Source organism: Schistocerca serialis, chromosome 4 (assembly GCF_023864345.2).
Source record: "Schistocerca serialis cubense isolate TAMUIC-IGC-003099 chromosome 4, iqSchSeri2.2, whole genome shotgun sequence".
NCBI lineage: Eukaryota > Metazoa > Arthropoda > Insecta > Orthoptera > Acrididae > Schistocerca > Schistocerca serialis.
In genome coordinates, this window is record NC_064641.1 from 834,482,227 (window position 1) to 834,505,193 (window position 22,967).

Consider the following 22,967-nt stretch of genomic DNA (forward strand, 5'->3'; position numbering starts at 1 on the left):
GCCACTGAACTGTTGGTGAAGTACTTGAAAGTACTAACTGCCCTTTGTGTATAGTTTCCTTATGTGTGGATATCATTAATCTAAGCTCTATTGTAAGGGTCAGATACATTGATCAAATTTTGAAAATTTCAAAATAGTGTCCCTCACTTTATGAGGGCCAAAAGTGACCTTCAGAAGTCATTGATCTTTTTATTAATTTTCAACATACCTGAGATCTCAGGCAGCCGCTGTGGCTGAGGGGTTCTAGGTGCTTCAGTCTAGAACTGTATTGCTGCTATGGTCACAGGTTCAAATCCTGCCTCAGGTATGGATGTGTGTGATGTCCTTAGATTAGTTAGGTTTAAGTAGTTCTAAGTCTTAGGGGACCGATAACCTCTGATGTTTAGTTCCATAGCTCTTAGAGCCATTTGAATTTTTGAACCTGAGATCTCAGAGTTTATTAAAGAAGAGTTCATCCATCTTCAGAGTACTGTTCCTTTAAGGTTCTTGAGTGTCTGATTTGGGTCCATCATAGTGGTACATAATGGACATACAGATGTCGTACCAAAGTAGACCATGAACAAAGAAAATCATGTTTGTCATTTCTGGAGTATATTAATTGTGGTAAAAAGTCTTGTTGTCTGGTATTGAGATTTCCATGAAACATACATCAAATGGCAAATTCAAAAGTTATACAAAACACAGCAGTTATATATATTTGCAACACTATATGCTGATGTGACAAAGGTGCAGTCAGTGAGAGTAAACACAGAGATTCAGAAGTTACTTACTGACGAAAATGTCAGTAGCTCTAACTGGAAAAGTGCTAGTAAAATCACACCTGTGATAAAGCTGACCAACCCATTGAGACACACAACTAAGACTCAGGTACCTAGTGGAAGACAGATAATCACCTCTTCTGGCGAGATCTATAAAATTATCTCTCCCAGTGTCCCATCTTTGTATACAACACAATCACCATCATAAGAGAAACATGTACTAACAAACAAACAGGTTCCAATATCATCTGAGCATCATAAGCTTGGCACATTGAAGGAATCAGGTCAATGACACACTGTTTGAAAGTGTAGAAATTGAAGTCTGTTTCACAGAACTTAAAACACTCTGTGTCTTTCTGCAAAATGTTATTAAATCCGCAACTCAGTGAGGGGAAATGGTGAAAGATGGAAGAAAGTGCACCAATAAACTGGCTCCTATGTTGCAGGGGAATCAAGTGGGTTCACAACACATGTGAAGGAGCCAGCACTAGCACAATGCTAGATATCATGCTTCTTTTCAAGACAAGTGTTTTGGAGACTTTTGTATCTCTACCAAGAGGTTTTAGGCTATCCCAGAAGGGTGCTCTTAGTGTGGAAAGGGCTAAAAACGATATAGCTATCTTAACAAAACCTGTTATAACTTCAATCTTATCATTACTGCAATCTTCAAAACTGCCATATTGCAATGTGTCATATAAGGTAGCTGTAGTTTACATGCATCTGCTCCCTAATGCCAGTAGATAAAGCAGCTATCACTGGCATCATAGCATAACTCTCTCAGCTCTTTCTCTTATGAATGGACTCCAATACACACAATGTACTGTGGTTCCCTATAACCATCTGTGCCTAGAAACAAGCTGTTAAGAGCTTTACACATTCTAATCAGGACACCACTGGTATGGGATCATTCTTCTTCACAGATCTCTCAATATGCTCTGCTGTCCTAGACGCTGCTCAATGGGATGAGACCATAAATTTGGACAAATTTCCAGTCCGTGGCCACACAACAAATCAAAGGGTACCCATAAGGAGCAAGCAAATATATATGACCGGGAAGGCTGACTGTTTTCTGTACAGCTAAATGACTGTATTTGAACATCTCTACAACACTGAGAAATAAATGGGTCACATTACAAAATTGATCCTTCATGGGACTAAGCAACCTTTTGTAATGGAACACCCTCCTCTGACATTACCTTTATTTAATAGAAATAGCCAATACTAGGAGTTTTTTCAAATCTTGTATAGGTGAACAATATCTCAGCTGTTTCACTAAAACAATTTCAGTGATTTTGTATACAATTCATTATATTTCAGGCTGAAATGTATGAGAAGGAATTAATTTGTTACAATTGATATGTACTAACTCTGAATGTACAGCTAAAATTATCCTTCTTTTAGTAATATTTGAAATTATGAAATATCTGGCACACTTAAAATTCCTATTATTAATTATGCAGTCTGACACTAACTATTAAATTTATTTCTAGATTCATTTACAAAATAATGACATAACTTAGAGAAGATTCTTCTTTTGTTAAGTAGAGGTTGTAAACTCCTTTGTTTTCTAAACTCTTTGGAATATTGTTAGTATTGCAGAATGAGTAAGAGTAGTGGGCATGTCTCTGATAGAATCGGACACATTTGTATGTTTGGCAATAACAATGTAGATTTCTGTCTTACGGAAGTGGAAAGTGTGAAGTCATTGTGATATAGAAGAATGAGACATAATAAAAAAACCAATGGGAAAACAGAAATCATGCAACAGGCTTACTTAAAATGTATCTAGTCATCTGGAACCCACAAAGTTAAAAAATTTCAGCCTGGAAAATCTAACCCTAGACCTGATGAACTGCAGCCAATAACGAGAAAATGAAGATAAGTAAAAATCTTATTTATACATCTTGTACCTCTCAATGGTTTAGAAACACATCACCCTGTGGGCTTCATCTGGGATCAGTGGACTGATAACAAAGTTTTGTCTGATTCCAGAAGAAGAAAGGACACTGATTTGTGTCATTTGTAGTATATATATATATATATATATATATATATATATGTGTGGGCATGTCTCTGATAGAATCGGACACATTTGTATGTTTGGCAAGAACACCGTGAATTCATTGTCCCAGGATATATATATATATACTCCTGGAAATGGAAAAAAGAACACATTGACACGGGTGTGTCAGACCCACCATACTTGCTCCGGACACTGCGAGAGGGCTGTACAAGCAATGATCACACGCACGGCACAGCGGACACACCAGGAACCGCGGTGTTGGCCGTCGAATGGCGCTAGCTGCGCAGCATTTGTGCACCGCCGCCGTCAGTGTCAGCCAGTTTGCCGTGGCATACGGAGCTCCATCGCAGTCTTTAACACTGGTAGCATGCCGCGACAGCGTGGACGTGAACCGTATGTGCAGTTGACGGACTTTGAGCGAGGGCGTATAGTGGGCATGCGGTAGGCCGGGTGGACGTACCGCCGAATTGCTCAACACGTGGGGCGTGAGGTCTCCACAGTACATCGATGTTGTCACCAGTGGTCGGCGGAAGGTGCACGTGCCCGTCGACCTGGGACCGGACCGCAGTGACGCACGGATGCACGCCAAGACCGTAGGATCCTACGCAGTGCCATAGGGGATCGCACCGCCACTTCCCAGCAAATTAGGGACACTGTTGCTCCTGGGGTATCGGCGAGGACCATTCGCAACCGTCTCCATGAAGCTGGGCTACGGTCCCGCACACCGTTAGGCCGTCTTCTGCTCACGCCCCAACATCATGCAGCCCGCCTCCAGTGGTGTCGCGACAGGCGTGAATGGAGGGACGAATGGAGACGTGTCGTCTTCAGCGATGAGAGTCGCTTCTGCCTTGGTGCCAATGATGGTCGTATGCGTGTTTGGTGCCGTGCAGGTGAGCGCCACAATCAGGACTGCATATGACCGAGGCACACAGGGCCAACACCCGGCATCATGGTGTGGGGAGCGATCTCCTACACTGGCCGTACACCACTGCTGATCGTCGAGGGGACACTGAATAGTGCACGGTACATCCAAACCGTCATCGAACCCATCGTTCTACCATTCCTAGACCGGCAAGGGAACTTGCTGTTCCAACAGGACAATGCACGTCCGCATGTATCCCGTGCCACCCAACGTGCTCTAGAAGGTGTAAGTCAACTACCCTGGCCAGCAAGATCTCCGGATCTGTCCCCCATTGAGCATGTTTGGGACTGGATGAAGCGTCGTCTCACGCGGTCTGCACGTCCAGCACGAACGCTGGTCCAACTGAGGTGCCAGGTGGAAATGGCATGGCAAGCCGTTCCACAGGACTACATCCAGCATCTCTACGATCGTCTCCATGGGAGAATAGCAGCCTGCATTGCTGCGAAAGGTGGATATACACTGTACTAGTGCCGACATTGTGCATGCTCTGTTGCCTGTGTCTATGTGCCTGTGGTTCTGTCAGTGTGATCATGTGATGTATCTGACCCCAGGAATGTGTCAATAAAGTTTCCCCTTCCTGGGACAATGAATTCACGGTGTTCTTATTTCAATTTCCAGGAGTGTATAAACAAAGATGATGTGACTTACCATACGAAAGCGCTGGCAGGCTGATAGAAACACAAACAAACACATACATACACACAAAATTCTAGCTTTCGCAACCAACGGTTGCCTCGTCAGGAAAGAGGGAAGGAGAGGGAATGTCCAATGGCCGGCTTCACACGTCCGTCCACATCAAACCCACCAACAAGCAACAGTACCTCCATTATGACAGCTGCCACCCATTCCACATCAAACGGTCCCTTCCCTACAGCCTAGGTCTTCATGGCAAACGAATCTGCTCCAGTCTGGAATCCCTGAACCATTATACCAACAACCTGACAACAGCTTTCGCATCCCACAACTACCCTCCCGACCTGGTACAAAAGCAAATAACCAGAGCCACTTCCTCATCCTCTCAAACCCAGAACCTCCCACAGAAGAACCACAAAAGTGCCCCACTTGTGACAGGATACTTTCCGGGACTGGATCAGACTCTGAATGTGGCTCTCCAGCAGGGATACGACTTCTTCAAATTCTGCCCTGAAATGAGATCCATCCTTCATGAAATCCTCCCCACTCCACCAAGAGTGTCTTTCCGCTGTCCACCTAACCTCCGTAACCTCTTAGTTCATCCCTATGAAATCCCCAAACCACCTTCCCTACCCTCTGGCTCCTACCCTTGTAACCGCCCCCGGTGTAAAACCTGTCCCATGCATCCTCCCACCACCACCTACTCCAGTCCTGTACCCTGGAAGGTGTACACGATCAAAGGCAGAGCCACGTGTGAAAGCACCCACGTGATCTACCAACTGACGTGCCTACACTGTGACGCATTCTATGTGGGAACGACCAGCAACAAACTGTCCATTCGCATGAATGGACACAGGCAGACAGTGTTTGTTGGTAATGAGGATCACCCTGTGGCTAAACATGCCTTGGTGCACGGCCAGCACATCTTGGCACAGTTTTACACCGTCCAGGTTATCTGGATACTTCCCACTAACACCAACCTATCCGAACTCCAGAGATGGGAACTTGCTCTTCAATATATCCTCTCTTCCCGTTATCCACCAGGCCTCAATCTCCGCTAATTTCAAGTTGCCGCCACTCATACCTCACCTGTCATTCAACAACATCTTTGCCTCTGCACTTTCGCCTCGACTGACTTCTCTGCCCAAACTCTTTGCCTCTGTATATGTCTGCTTGTGTCTGTATATGTGTGGATGGATATGTGTGTGTGTGTGAGTGTATACCTGTCCTTTTTTCCCCCTAAGGTAAGTCTTTCCACTCCCGGGATTGGAATGACTTCTTACCCTCTCCCAAAAACCCAAATCCTTTCGTCTTTCCCTCTCCTTCCCTCTTTCCTGAAGAGGCAACCGTTGGTTGCGAAAGCTAGAATTTTGTGTGTATGTTTGTGTTTGTTTGTGTGTCTATCGATGTGCCAGCGCTTTCTTTTGGTAAGTCACATCATCTTTGATATATATATAAATGAAGTCCTGATCACAGAAAGAAGACCCGAGGGCTCCCCAACAAAGTTGTATCAACAGTGACGAGTTACTACAACAATGATGAACCAGATCAATTGAAAGAGGACTTTACAACTATGACGAGGGACATTGAAAAGAAAAGTAAGTACAAACCAAATGTGATTTGTGTGTGCGTGTGTGTGTGTGTGTGTATGTGTGTGTGTGTGTGTGAGTGTGAGTTTGAGAGAGAGAGAGAGAGAGAGAGAGAGAGAGAGAGAGAGAGAGAGAGAGAGAGTGGATTCATGTGCTAGCAAAATGAATAGAGATGAGGGTAGGAGTGATGTCAAAGTGAAAGCTTTAGGAGCCAGCCAGGACATGTTTGAACCAAGTGAAAGTGGACGCAGCAAAGAAACAGTAAAAACTGGTACTTTGCAGTTGATTTTGACAAAATTAGAGGAAGAGAAGATAGAACAATCTGGAAACAATAGTATAATGGACAGGGTACAATACCAAATAGACCAACTTAGTAATCAGGTTTCAGAGCTAAAAAATGGGTTGTCAGAGGGATTAAAAGGTGTGAATGAAATAGTTGATGTCTTAGAAAGTAAAATTATTGTTTTGGAAAATGAGTTTATTGCAGAGTCTGCAAATCAAGAGAAGGATGCAGTGGAACAAATGCAACAAAACTTCATGAGTTGGATCAAAAAATGTTAAATCTTGAAAACAGTTTACAGACCAATGTAAATATTTTAGATCAAAAATTTCAACAGTTCAGGAAAATTATATTCTCGTAAATCTGTATTCAAACAATGGTATTGCATGGTACAACACTCCAATCAAAATTTTTCCATCAGACAATTTATATTCAGTGGATTTTCCGCACCACTGCAGAGATAGTTTAGTGACAGGCACAAGTGATCATCAAAAAATTAAATTTGTTAAAAGATGACTTGAAGGCAAAGCTCTGTCATGGGTAAATCTAAATTTAAGTCAGTGGGTGGCATATCTAAGTACCAAAAAAAGTTTTTTAAATAAATTTTGGTCAGAAGCTGAAGAGGGGAAATTAAGAGTGAATTTTTGAATGGTCCTAATTATAGGAATAGGGACGGATCTCTGAAAGAGTTTTGTAAGAATCATCTTAAGAAATTAACACACCTTGACAAACCACTTTATGAAATGACATTCATTGATGCACTCAAAAGGAGATTTCCAGAGAGGTTGCAGAGGGATTTAGTACATGGACCTGACGATTGCTTTGAAGAATTTTTACAATATGTTGACAGGCTGGATAGAGCAGTAGAAAGAAGTATGTACCATAAAAATCAGAATGATAGAGATCACAATGATAATAACAATAGAAACAGAGGTAATGGTAACTTGTATTAGGGTCAAAATGATAATAGAGACAGAAATTTTGAACATCACCAGAATAGGAATAATGGGGATAACCAAGGGCAATTTAATAGGAGAAACAATCATAGAGGTCACTACTTGGGAAATGGCAGTCTGCCTCAATGAAGGTCCACAGTTTTGGAGTGAGGGAACCCAAGTACAGAGTATTTTTGATGTAGATGTAAATGAGAGCTGTGAAATAACTGAGAGTCATTGGTCTGAGATTGGTAGCTTATTGCATATGAATGGAGATGTTGATGGAGATGAGACTTCTGTTGTTAATGATACTGTTGATGGAGTAATTTTGGAAGAATATGATGATGATAATGATGATGATGCTGAGTATCAGGTATTTGCGGAGTTTAAGAAAAATTAAGTTTCAGAGTTATTTGTGAATACAGACAAGGTAAGTGATATACACTACGTAATCAAAAGCATCTGAACACCCCCAAAAAAATATGTTTTTCATATTATGTGCATTGTCCTGCCACCTACTGCCAGGTACTCCATATCGGCGACCTCAGCAGTGATTAGGCATTGTGAGAGAGCAGAATGGGGCACTCCGCAGAACTCACAGACTTCGAACGTGGTCAGTGATTGGGTGTCACTTGTGTCATATGTCTGTACACAAGATTTCCACACTCCTAAACATACCTAGGTCCACTGTTTCCAATGTGATAGTGAAGTGGAAACATGAAGGGACATGTACAGAACAAAAGCATACAGGCTGACCTTGTCTGTTGACTGACAGAGACCGCTGACAGTTGAAGAACGTCGTAATGTGTAATAGGCAGACATCTATCCAGACCATTACATAGGAGTTCCAAACTGCATCAGGATCCACTGCAGGTACTGTGACAGTTAGATGGGAGGTGAGAAAACTTGGATTTCATGGTTGAGCAGCTGCTCATAAGCCACACATCAAGCCGTTAAATGCCAAACGAAACCTCACTTGGTGTAAGGAGCGTAAACATTGGATGATTGAGCAGTAGAAAAAAGGTGTGGCATGATGTATCATGGTACTCAATGTGGCAATCTGATGGCAGGGTGTGGGTAAGGCAAATGCCCAGTGAATGTCATCTGCCAGTGTGTGTGCCAACAGTAGAATTATGAGGCGTTGGTGTTATGGTGTGGTTGTGTTTTTCATGGAGGAGGCTTGCACCCCTTGTTGTTTTGTGTGGCACTAAATACAGCACAGGCCTACAATGATGCTTTAAGCACCTTCTAGCTTCCCACCATTGATTTCGGGGATGGCAATTGCATCTTTCAATATGATTGAGCATCTTTTCATAATGCACAGCTTGCGGTAGAGTGATTACATGACAATAACATCCCTGTAATGGACTGGCCTGCACAGAGTCCTGACCTGAATCCTGCAGATCACCTATGGGATGTTTTGGAATGCAAACTTCATGCCAGGCCTCACTGACCAACATCGATACCTTTAGTCGGTGCAGCACTCCATGAAGAATGTGCTGCCATCCCCCAAGACATCTTCTGGCACCTGATTGCATGTATGCCTGCAAGAGTTGAAGGTGTCATTAAGGCTAAGGGTGGGACAACACCATATTGAATTCCAGCATTACCGATGTAGTGCACCAAGAACTTGTAAGTCATTTTCAGCCAGGTGTCCAGATACTTTTGATCACATTGTTTATGTGATGATGTAAGTGAGAGTTGTGGAATAACAGTCCAGTCAAAGCAGTTTTCATTAATCTCATGCAGAGTAATGATCCAAACAGTAAAGGGCAGTTATCTGTAGGCCTAGAGAATAAAGGTTAAAAATTTTGAAATTTGTTTGGGACCAGATGGATGATAACATAGATAAATATGCATTCTGGAATACGTTAGCTGTGATTATAGTCAAAATTTTTATTCAGATTGGTGAAATGAGGAAGTGGAATTTTAAAAGTAATATTTTTGTGTTCCTTCTGTAATAAGTGATGTTAGTTGTGCTATGGAAAACATTCATTGCATTTAATCTTTATCTGACAACATGAGTAACCAAAGTAATGCTATGATACCAATTAAGTTGATAAAACCCTGCAAAAACAGTGTGGATGTAGCATTTGATGAAATAGAATGTGATCTTTTACATGAAGTGTCTAATAACAGAGATGATGATTCAAATTCTGGATGTCCTTACATTAAGATTAAGATTGATCAGTGGGAACGGAACTGTTTGACTGATACCGGTAACCCAATTTGTGGTATATCTGAACAATTAAGAGACTTTGTAGAAATGCCTGTGGTAGGTGTAAAGATAAGAAGAGCTACTGGCAAGCAAAGCAAGTATCTAAGATGTCAAGTACTGTTAACTTTTAGTATAGAGGACAAGACCTATTAACATGGATGCTTAATGATCCCTAGTCTAGAAGAAAATACACACTACATTAGTAGATTTATAAGACTATGAAATTGTGTTTTGTTTGTCTGGAATTCAGTATGTAAGATGATGTGATTCCTAAAGAGAGTGTGTGTGTATATATTGCGTGTGTGTTGCAAAAGACTAAATGAGTAGATCCTTTTGCAATTTTGAAGTGGGACAATGTTCTTAATTGGTAGTGTAAAATGTAGGAATAGAGCCTTTAGCATATCTGTGTGTATCACCTTGTTAGTTTTTTTTTTTTTGTTAATAGCATTTAACTCTTTTTTATTAATGTTTCATATGTAAACACTTTTTAATTGCACCTGACATAAATCCCATGCAACTGGCTTTGAAAAATGAATAGGGAGATCGTATCTTGTGTGATGTGAAGAAGGTATTGAACAACATTTTTAGTACACAAAACTATGTTACAGGATTTGTTGTGAATGCTAGACAGGAAATTATCTACTGATTGAGGCATGTGATGAGAACTCTAGGGAGGAAACTGAGAGATGTACATGGATCCATACCCCAAGCTGCTGTATGGCTGTACACTGCTGGACCAGTCAACTTACAATAGATTATAGGTGCTGGGTAATGTACTCAAGCATCTGTCAACTACATCAGTGTTGTGACTGAGATTTGTAAATTGTTAGCCAAGACTGTTAAAGATATTACTATTTCACATAAATGTATGTTTTTTCAAGTAGGGGGATTGACTTTCCAATTCATTATGTAACTTTAAATCAGTGTGTAATTTTTTTAATCAATTGTAAATGAATCTTCTAGGTCTCTATGTAAGTAGGTTAGTTTGTATGTACAATTAGCAAATAGTGTGGAAGACATTTACTAGTATAGGCAGTATAACAAGATGTATTCATATGTGCTTTCATACACTGATTTTAGTCCTCAGACTACTTAATTATGTCATCATTCAAACTCTGTTTGTCTATATTTATCCTGAGTGCTGCAATATTGTATCTGATGGGAACTTGAGTTGTGAGCAGATTCATGTTTAACTCTGTTTTGGGTTCCCCCTGGTTATTGCAACTGTGTGTGTGTACTCAAGGAGAGCATACAACTATTTATTGAGGTTATATGCTTCTTACAATTACTCTTTGCATATAATTGAACTTACGTTTGATTATGTGCTTTATTCATCGTGTTGTGTCGAAACATTTTTTGCTGGTTTGCACCCACTGTGGTTTGGATTCATGGGTTGGTCCCCACATCATAAGCTTATGCCCTAATATTTTGCCTTTATTTAAATCTTTAATTAATCAATGTATCCTTAAATACTCTGGTTTATGTGGCTGATTGATTTTGTACTATATTCATACTTGTAGTTGAGTATATTCTTCTGATCTGTACCTGTCATCATGAGTTTTTGAGCCAGCTGACTCATGATACACTGAGGCTCTGAAATTTTTTCTTCCTTTTTGAATATTTTGAAGAGTTGATTTTATGGATGTAAACTTACAATTTGTAATTCTAGTAATTTACCTTGTCTCTGTATTTATTTCTATAGTTTGGTGTTGCAATGTGATAGTACTGACCTTGTATCAATTGTTTTATGACTTGTTCCACAGATCTGAAAATCTGAATGCCATATCCTGATATATGTACAGTTCATGACTTGTATAGCAGATATTTTTCTTATATTTTATGTAATATATTATGTATCAGATACTTCTATACATCTGTATTCTAACTTTAGACATCATTTTGTTCACCATTTGCTAAACCTTATAATCTGTCACAAATATTGTAAACACACTGTTTTCAAATTTTGTGTGGGGGTATTGTAATGGGACTCCCTCCTCTAACATTATCTTTCTTTAATATAAATAGCCGATATCAGGAATATTTTCAAATCTTGTGTAGGTGAACATTATCTCAGCTATTTCACTAAATGAATTTCATATGATTTTGTATACAGTGCATTATATTTCAGGCTAAAATGTATAAAAAGAAATTAATTTGTTACAATTGATATGTGCTAACTCTGTATATACAGCTAAAATCATTTTTCTTTTAGAAAAATTTGAAATTATGAAATATTTGGCACACTTAAAATTCCTGTTATTAATTATTCAATCTGATCAATTAAATTTATTTCTGGATTCATTTACAGCATAATGATATAATTTGGTGAAAATTCTTCTTTTGTCAAGAAAGTTTGTGAACTCTTTTGTTTTCTAAACTCTTTGGAATATTATTAGTACTGCAGAATGGGTAAGGTGCCTTGCCTCTGATGGAATCTGATGTGTTTTTATGTTTTGCAATAACAATGTAAATTTCTGTTTCATGGAAGTGGAGATTTTAAAGTAAGTGTGATATAGAAGAATGTGATATAATAAAAAACAAGTGCAAACAGAAATCAACAACAGGCTTACTTAAAATTTATCTAGTCATCTGGAAACCACAAAGTTAAAAAATTTCAGCCTGAGGAATCTACCTGCTTCGTGGGACTAGGATTGTGTTTTAAAAGAATCTGTCAAAATCAGATTAGCAGATAACATCATTAATCGGGATAATGGATACCTGCTAAGTAAGACGTGGAATCCAGTTTTATCAGATATAAAGAAACAACGTCATCTGAATCGGCCAGTGATGAATAATCATTTGTAATGATATATTGTTTTCAACAGTATTCACCACTGTAGGTGCTGCAACTCTTTTTTTGCCAGGGGGCAACAGGAGTGACTGAACATGTGCGCACTGTATCAAGCACGTGTGTTGTTGTACTTCCGATGCATATAAAAGTGCAGTCATTTGCCTGTGGTATCAGTTATCAGTGAGAGCAGCATAGCTTTTCTCACCTGATGATGGCAGCCAGGTGGACCACTGAAATATTGTGCTCAGATGACAGTTTGTTCCGGCTGGAAACCCGACAAGAATTTGATATACTAATACACCGGGAAAGTCTACATAGTCATAATTTATCATAATGCTAGTGGAAAAATAAAAATAAGTTTCCTCTTCTTTCTTGTCACAAAATTGTCAATAATTAGAAACTGTCACAATAGCATGGCACAAAAACAGGAAACGTTAGCACTTACATTATATTCAATTGCAATTAAGAACTGAGCTAACAAAAAAATTGACCTCAAGCCAGGCCAACAACTGGTCTTGGCTGAAATAAGGATAAGCAATAGCTGATAGTGCTATTGTTGTATAGATAACTCAGATCTTTTGTTGACCTTGCTGGCTGTCAATAGTGAGTATCCTTTCTTTGCCATATGATTGAAAATCAAAATATCTTTCAACTTCATGGCAACTAGGTCATGTGTAATTTAGGTAATAGGGTTGGTCTGGATCCTCTCTTTGGCTATGACCTTGGAAGAGTCATTACTTTGAACACAGTCTGGTTTCACTATATGTGTGTAATCTGGCAAGTGTTTATTAGAGAACCTCAAAACCTAAAACTAGCACCTAACTTAAAAAAAAACGACCTGGACACTTCAAAAGTACAGTGTGGATGAGAAGGCAGAGTACAATTTAACATGTATATAACTTTGTTAGTTGTGATCCAGTTTCATCAATATTCCATACAGTCAGTGTTTAACATATGGAGATTATTTACAGAAGAAAACATCTCTCAAATGCTTCAATTCCAAACCTCATACTGTTGCACTCTTTCGATTGCATTGTTCAAAGTAGTGGTTAAGGGCTGAGGCTTAGTGTTTGAATTCCTGCATGGATTTTCTCCTTGTGCTACTGAAGTGTACACAGTTTGTTCATGTACACATATTCCTTAAGGTATCCCCACATGAAGTAATTGAGGGTCATATGGATGGTGGAATGTCAGGCCAATTAACATGGAAATTTCTTGAAATTATCCACTCACCGAACAGTTGCCTCAGAAGTTTCATTGTGGCTCTGGCTGTCTGCCTGTATGGTGGGTTGCCCCAACCTGCTAAACCAACATTTCAGGATGGTTTTCTACTGCAAGATGTAAAAAATTATCAATAATATCCTGATATCTCACACCAGTAATGGACAAATTGTCACCATTATCAGTTTCAAAGAAGTAAGGTCCAATAACTTCCTGTAATGTCATGCCACATTAAAGCATGCACTTGATAGGATGCAGTTGGCGCTGAAGAATTATCCTTGAATTTGATGTATCCCAGAACTGATACTTCTATTTATTGATGAAGCCATTCAGATGGAAATGCGCTTCACCTGACATGATAAGTTGATTTATAAGTTGATGAATAAATTCATTGTTTTCTCTGGCTAATTCTTAATTGCAAATGACAAAATTTTGTTGCAGTTCATTGTCCATGGGTTTTAGTTTCTGCACTAACTGTATTTTGTATAGAAACATCTTTAAGTCATGATTTAAAATTCTCCTTAAGGACGTTTGGAACATCCCTAACTCCCTAGAACATCTTCTCATTACTGTTTCTGGTTCTTCTTCAGCATTGTCCCTAACTGTTTCATTGTTCTCTTCATTGTGAGCTGGATGTGGCCTGCCAGTAGATGGAAGATCCATCACAGAACTCTTTTCCTCTAAGCTTGCCATTAATTTCCAAGCCATCATTGCTGAGGGTCCATGTCTGACTTGGAAATGGCTGTGAAATTGTGTCAGAATAATAGACCTGTTATTTTGAAAATACAATTCCTCTATTTTAGTCATTCTTCCTTAGTGTAATCCATCATGCATAAGCTACAAAGCATCAGTTGTGATACACATTTGTAACAAAAGAGACAGAACCATTATCAAACAAGATATATAAATGTTAAATCCTACTCTGCATCTGGCCCACCCTGTACATTGCTACTTGAGTAGCTACTTCCACTGTGTAGCACACCCGTGACCTATTAAGGGGAGCCCTACAATTCCCCACTTGGTAACACAGGTCAAGGAATCTGCAGCCAAATTTGGCTCCAAACAAAAGGACCCTATCAACTCTCAAATTGTGAACTCTGCTTGCACACCACGAATGAGGTATGCAGCCTTCACCACTTCCACCAGATGCCTGTACAAACTGAAGACAGATTCAGAACTTGAGCAACAGACATTGTTGATGCCAATAGGACCCACAGCATCCAGACAGCTGCACCCTGAATGCTCAGTGGCCACAGGCAAGGCCTCCTCTACATCTCAGATGAAACACCCCACCCCTCCCAGACTTCCTGATTACATATTGGCCCTAAGGAGCTCCTTAACACACCTAACATTGAAGCTCCCAATAACTAGCAAATCCCTGCCCCCGTGCACCTGCTCAGACCCTGCTGGAGGAGAAATGGCCAAGGCCGGATGGCCAGCCTCCACCTTGACCCTCTACCACAAGCAACATTAATGTGTTACCACCCACCACTCATCCTGCTGTGAGAGCAGATCCACTGCATCAGATACACTGTGAGGTGCTTTGGCAACAAAGCCCTTGATTGGAGCAAGTGACGCCTCAGGCGCCCCATGCAACACAGTATGTGCTCCACCACTGCTGCTGCCTTGGAGTGTAGCAGTGGTGGAGCACCCACTGTGCAGCCTTGGAGTGTAGCACATTCAGCTGTTCACAAACTGTGGCCAGCTTCCCCTGCATCCACACACAGCATGCAAACATCATATGCGTCCTACTATTACTAACTTAATAACTTACTATAAAAGCACAGACAGAATTCTAAATATGCAACTTGCTACCCTACTGACGCGCTACTAATGGAGGCTTATGAACTATGTAGATAGCTGTTCAGAAGAAATGAGAACTGTGCTACTGACTGCTTGACTCTACACCTTATAGTTAGGAAGTGCAAGACTACACCTCTTAAACAGAAAAAGATGCACTGAATTTAAGAAATATACTTCTAAGAAAATGCAGTAAAATCTGCATGTGTGGACCAGGAAACAGTTAGGGACTGACTGAATTCCATAGTAGACTGAAACAAAAAATACCTGGCTCTCCAAAACAAACAAGTGAATAACTAGCACTAGTTATCCATTTGTTTGTTTTGAAGAGTGAGGGATTCTTTGTTTCAGCCAAGTACGCAAATCAGTCAAGCCCTAAGTTTGCCTGGCCCACACCTGCCGAGTGGCCTGAATCTGCACTGAATGTACACTTTCATTTACAAAATGTGGGATTAAATCTTTTAAACAAAAAAACGTGCACAAAATGTAAGAAACACACTACTAAGAAACACATGAAAAGCAAAATATATAACATGCTGTTCTGGGTACAAGGTAACAGTTGGTGGCCATCTCATTACCTAGATTTAATCAATAAACACTTACCTTAGTTGCCTGAGAGATAGCAGTAGTCATTTTGAGTGAGGGCCTCTTTCATTACAAATGTTGATAACCATTGTTCTAATATTAGTAGCACTATTATCATTTATTTATTAATTTAGCAGTAGCTTGTGTCTGTTCATTATTATTATTATTATTATTATTATTATTATTACTATTGATATACAAAAACTTTCAAAGAAAAGATATTTGTTTGGAAAGTTGGCCAGAGGGAAATTTGAAAACAGACTGGAAAACTGTGGTCTGATGAAAGAAAGAGACTTCATTCTGAGAGGGTGGAACAAATTTGGACACAAAGAAAGGCCAACCATCAGAAGTGACATTGATTGATTATACCTCGCATGGTCCTATTAGGCCCATATGTGAATAATAATAAATTATTATTATTTTATAAATAACAGCATTCCTGATAATATTGTTGTGTTAAATTTAGCTCAGGTGATCAAAACTAGATCAATTCTAGTTAATCATTAATTTAGTAATTGCTCCTCCTCTTTGGAGGTATATGACTTGATTCATTTCACTTTTTAGAACATAAATAACTGATTGAAAAGAGCCTCCATTCTCAGACACTTACACCACAAAACACTTTTAACAATACCTTCTACATTGTGACTTTCAATACCTTTCAAAATCACCAGGAGCATCCCAGTACCCTCTCCTGCATCAGATAGCATCTTGATTACTACCAGTCACCAGACTTACGCTTTTTACAAGATCCACAAGCCTACAACCTGGACTACATCTTTGTGGCTGCTTACAGTACCCTGATTAATGGATCTCTGAACTTATGAACCAACACCTTCAATCCATTATCCACAATGTTCCCTGCTACATCAAAAACAACATCAAATTTGACAGACTTCTCAAACTACTGTTCCTTTACTGTTCTGTACTCTTATAATCACTGTTGGTGCCACTTCCTTCTACAGTAGCATCCTCAGTAAATGTGATCTTGTGATTGTGGAACACTAATGCTCAAGATGCCTGGCTAACTCCAAACACACCTCCTTTGTCCTGGTAACTGTGAGTAGCTACATCCTCACTTCTCCTTTGAATTCAGAATCTACATAGATGTTACTTACGTGGCAGATTACCAATCTGTTCGTGGACCACATTGAGAAAGACTTCCTAACCACACTGAAGCTTAAACTACTTCAGTTTGCAGCATTGATGACTATCTTACTGATCTGATTTCAGAACAAGGACATGCTACCCCAATACATACACAGGCATTACAGTGTTGTACTACCCCCAATAGTCTAAAATCTCAACACTCTTTGGCTGAGTGAACCATTTCACTGTTGGCTCCATGAACCATCTTGCTGTTGGCTTCATACAAACCTTCAACCGTGGTAAATACACCTACACAGTTTTCCTCTGGGACCGGTCACTTTTTCCTCATCAAAATTTGCTGAATTTATGAGTTAATTGGTTACAGGTTGATGTTGCATACATAGTTAACAAACAATAACTCCCCCACATGCTGAAAGTCTTCCCAAGTGCTATTGATATTAATACTCTGCTTCCAAGCTGGTGCAAATGCAAATCATCTGTGTCATATCTCTACATGAATACAATACCCTCACAGACTAGCTAATCTGCCAGAAAACTGTAACACCCAGGACTGGAACAGCTCAGCCATATTATCTGCCAACATTATGGCTACTCTGGGCTATGCCTCATATTTTCAAGTATCCCCCTCACTATTTGTTATAGAACACCTGAAGTGATAGTCCACCAGCCACTCAATCTATATAACATGCTTCTATTTTCAAAACTTTATGCTCTGCAGTTTATACATCCCTGTCTAAATTCCATACACTGGACCCACAGACATATGGATGCCATCTCCTACTGCAGGGTTGTCACTATTGCTGGCTACCATATGAGAAACAAAGCACCTGTGTAAACAGTCACATTTTGTACCAACTTTTATACAACTACTGCACAGCATAATGTGTGGTGAATAATTTATTTTTAGCAACTTGTCATTTTGCATAAATGACCACCACTAATTGTGGACAAGGACACTGTTCAATAGGAGTACACTGGCCAGCATAGCATTGCTGTACCCCAAAATGAGCTTTCTCCAGTTGTGTAAATGAAAACTATCACTCTAATGTTCTTCATGGCTGCTTCCCCACTGACCTCCATAGTTTGTGTCCTCCCTACTTCTCTCTGCATCCTGTTTTCTGAGATTTGTGCCAACTGCTCCATTAGCAAGCATGCATAGTTTACAGCTATATAATCTTTCCTGCGTCCTCCCCTACTGTTACCCCATCTCTAGATTAGATTAGATCAGATTAGATTAATACTAGTTCCATGGATCATGAATACGATATTTCGTAATGATGTGGAACGAGTCGAATTTTCCAATACATGACATAATTAGGTTAATTTAACAACATACTTAAGTTAATATAACAACTTTATTTTTTGTGTTTTTTTATTTTTATTTTTTTTATTTTTTTAATATTTTTTTCTTAATTTATATCTAAAAATTCCTCTATGGAGTAGAAGGAGTTGTCATTCAGAAATTCTTTTAATTTCTTCTTAAATACTTGTCAGACTTTTGATACTATTTGGTAAGTGACCAAAGACTTTAGTGCCAGTATAATTCACCCCTTTCTGTGCCAAAGTTAGATTTAATCTTGAATAGTGAAGATCGTCCTTTCTCCTAGTATTGTAGTTATGCACACTGCTATTACTTTTGAATTGGGTTTGGTTGTTAATAACAAATTTCATAAGAGAGTATATATACTGAGAAGCTACTGTGAATATCCCTAGATCCTTAAATAAATGTCTGCAGGATGATCTTGGGTGGACTCCAGCTATTATTCTGATTACACGCTTCTGTGCAATAAATACTTTATTCCTCAGTGATGAATTACCCCAAAATATGATGCCATATGAAAGCAATGAGTGAAAATAGGCGTAGTAAGCTAATTTACTAAGATGTTTATCACCAAAATTTGCAATGACCTTTATTGCATAAGTAGCTGAACTCAAACGTTTCAGCAGATCATCAGTTTCTTCCAATTTAATCTCTCATCAATGGACATACCTAAAAATTTGGAATATTCTACCTTAGCTATATGCTTCTGATTAAGGTCTATATTTATTAATGGCGTCATACCATTCACTGTACAGAACTGTATGTACTGTGTCTTATCAAAATTCAGTGAGAGTCCGTTTACAAGGAACCACTTAGTAATTTTCTGAAAGACAGTATTGACAATTTCATCAGTTAATTCTTGTTTCTCAGGTGTGATTACTATACTTGTATCATCAGCAAAGAGAACTAAATTTTGCCTCTTCATGAATATAGAATGGCAAGTCATTAATATATAATAAGAACAACAAAGGACCCAAGACTGACCCTTGTGGAACCCCATTCTTGATAGTTCCCCAGTTTGAGGAATGTGCTGATCTTTGCATGTTACGAGAACTACTTATTTCAACTTTCTGCACTCTTCCAGTTAGGTACGAATTAAACCATTTGTGCACTGTCCCACTCATGCCACAATACTTGAGCTTGTCTAGCAGAATTTCATGATATACACAATCAAAAGCCTTTGAGAGATCACAAAAAATCCCAATGGGAGGTGTTCGGTTATTCAGATCATTCAAAATTTGACTAGTGAAAGCATATATGGCATTTTCTGTTGAAAAACATTTCTGGAAACCAAACTGACATTTTGTTAGTACATTTTTACAGATATGTGAAGCTACTCTTGAATACATTACTTTCTCAAAAATTTTGGATAAAGCTGTTAGAAGGGAGATTGGACAGTAATTGTTGACATCAGATCTATCCCCCTTTTTATGCAAAGGTATAACAATAGCATATTTCAGTCTATCAGGGAAAATGCCCTGTTCCAGAGAGCTATTACACAGGTGGCTGAGAATCTTACTTATCTGTTGAGAACAAGCTTTTAGTATTTTGCTGGAAATGCCATCAATTCCATGTGAGTTTTTGCTTTTAAGCAAGTTTATTATTTTCCTAATTTCAGAGGGAGAAGTGGGTGAGATTTCAATTGTATCAAATTTCATAGGTATGGCCTCTTCCATTAACAGTCTAGCATCTTCTAATGAACACCTGGATCCTACTATATCCACAACATTTAGAAAATGATTATTAAAAATATTTTCAACTTCTGACTTTTTGTTCGTAAAGTTTTCATTCAATTTGATGGTAATACTGTCTGCCTCTGCTCTTGGTTGACCTGTTTCTCTTTTAATAATATTCCAAATTGTTTTAATTTTATTGTCAGAGTTGCTGATTTCAGACATGATACACATACTCCTGGATTTTTTAATAACTTTTCTTAATATAACACAGTAGTTTTTATAATTTTTGATAGTTTCTGGGTCACTACTCTTTCTTGCTGTCAGATACATTTACCTTTTCCGGTTACAAGATATTTTTATACCCTTAGTAAGCCATGGTTTGTTACAAGGTTTCTTACGAGTATATTTAACTATTTTATTGGGGAAGCAGTTTTCAAATGCATTTACAAAAATGTCATGAAATAAATTATATTTTAAATTGGCATCAGGTTCACGGTACACCTCATCCCAGTCTAACTGCTGTAGGCTTTCCCTGAAATTTCCAATTGTTAAATCGTTGACTGAACGTACTACTTTGGAGGACTGTTTAGTATTGCTGAATGGAGCTATGTCATATATTGTAACTAGCTGTGCACCGTGATCAGAAAGACCATTCTCAACTGGCTGAGCATTTATCTGGTTAAACTTATCTTGGTCTATAAAGAAGTTATCTATCAGTGAGCTGCTATCCTTTACCACCCGAGTAGGAAAATCAATAATGGGTGTCAAATTGAAAGAACCGAGTAATACTTCAAGGTCATTTTTCCTATTACCCTCTTTCAGAGAATCACACTGAAGTCCCCACAAATAATAATTTGCTTCCCCCTGTCTGACAGATAGCACAACAAGGTGTCCAAAGTTTTCAGGAATAGATGAAAATTTCCTGATGGGGACCTATATACAGTTACAATTATAAATGTGCCTTTATTTAATTTAAGCTCACAGGCACATGCTTCTATATGTTTCTCTACACAAAACTTTTTTGTTTCTATACTTTTTGCACAATGATAACTTTTGACATATATGGCAACTCCTCCTTTCTCCATATTTTCTCTCATTACATGTGCAGAGAGCTTATAACCACTTACATTTACCTTATCCATATCAGTAACAATGTGATGCTCAGACAGGCATAGTATATCTATTTCATTCTCAGCTTCTAAATCTTCTAAACAAACCAGAAGCTCATCTACTTTATTCCTTAAACTCCCAATATTTTGATGAAATATACTTACATTATTTTTAATTATACTTTTATGAGAACCTTTCCTTATTCTAACATTTGCAGTACTCTCCTGTCTGAGTTTCTCACTGTGCTTAGGCCTAGTTCCTATACCAGTGGTCACATGGTGTTCAGAGAGGCAGATTATGTCAACTGGGTTGGGTGACTTTAATTCATCAATGGAATTACCTAGGACTGAGATACAACTTGGTGGAGACAAAATTTCTGGTGATTGGTGAAAATTTATAATTGATAGCTGTGATTGGTGATCCAATGTGCTAGAATTGTGCTGTTTAATTTCTTTCCTAAACTGAAGATTTGTTTCAATCCTGACCTCTCGTAGAACTTGACATCTTTCTGTCTTACCTATCCTAAAAAAGGTGCTGCTCCAACACCTGTAACCACTGGTATTTTACCATTCATGGCAGTGCCTCCACACCCCCCCCCCCCCCCCCTAAATTTCCTGGTATTACCCCAGCCAGTTTACCCTTCCTTTTCCTGTTGAGATGTAGGCCATGCCTGGTATAGTCCCACCTACTCAGAGAATCAACAGGAACCACACCAATATGAGCCCCTGCACCCGACCCAAGCAGCCGTTCCAACTCCAAATTAACTCTCCCAACAGAAGAGTTCAAATGAGGCCAGTCATGGCATCTCACCACAGATACAAATTCAACATTGGTGTGTCTCAATGCCGACACAATCTTTACCAGGTCACACTCTATACTGTACCCAGGATCTCTGTCGATACTGTTCCCTGGCCCTCCCACAATAACCACGGTGTCTTCCCTGGTAAATTCTTTACAGAGTGAACCTAAATCCTCTGTCACCTGATCCAGACTAGCACTTGGTTTGAAAAAATTTGTGACCTGGTATTCTGGTCCTAATTCCTCCTGCAGAAGTTGGCCTACACCTCTGGCATGAGAACTGCCTAACAACAAAACTTTCCTCCTTTTCGATGACTTTCCTACATTCTTTTTCAATTTCCTATTGAAAGTTTGTTGTGTCCTGTCTACACCTACCTCTGCTTGAGGCTCATCAGTTTCTAACTGAAGCAACAGGTCAAACTTATTTTTGACATTCACCACAAAACTGTCAGACTTAGTTCTAGGCCCGTTCCTTCTGCTACCTGTTGCCGCTTCCCACCTCTCTTTGCCCTTCTCCCTCCTTAACCTGTCCAGATCTTCCCTAGCCTGATCTAGCTCAGCCTGAAGGGCAGCAATTTTCCCCTCCTGTTCCACTATCTTCCTATCTCTGCTGCAAATCCTACATAACCACTGATGAGCCTGATCCACTTTCCCAACACCCACACCACTGCAGTCCCCCCAGTGAAAAAAACTACTGCATCCATCACACCAAACCCCGGAACTAACAATTCTACGGCAAGTCAGGCACTTCTCACTCATGGCAAAAATAATACTTTAGCTAGAATAAATCAATTAAATTACCGAAAATCAAAAAAGACGTTACAAGAATTAAGCCTATTCACAAATGTATATAAGCAAGTTTCTGATTTAAAATTCCGCTGTTTTTCTGAGATCTGTATTAAAACAACGAAGGTATACGCTATTTATTATATATTTCACTCGATGGAAGGAAAAAAAGGACAATTAAACGAGATACTTTAACTTTGATTCTCCAAAAACGTTACGAGAATTAGGCCTATAAACAAATGTATATAGGCAAGTTTCTGATATAAAGTTACGCTGTTTTTCTGAAATCTGTATTAAAACAATGAAGTTATACGCTATTTACGGTAGTTTACTTATTTGTTACCGAGAAACTAGTTAAATTACCGTGAAACAAGAAACAAACACGTTTACAAAATTTAAGCCTAAGCGCGA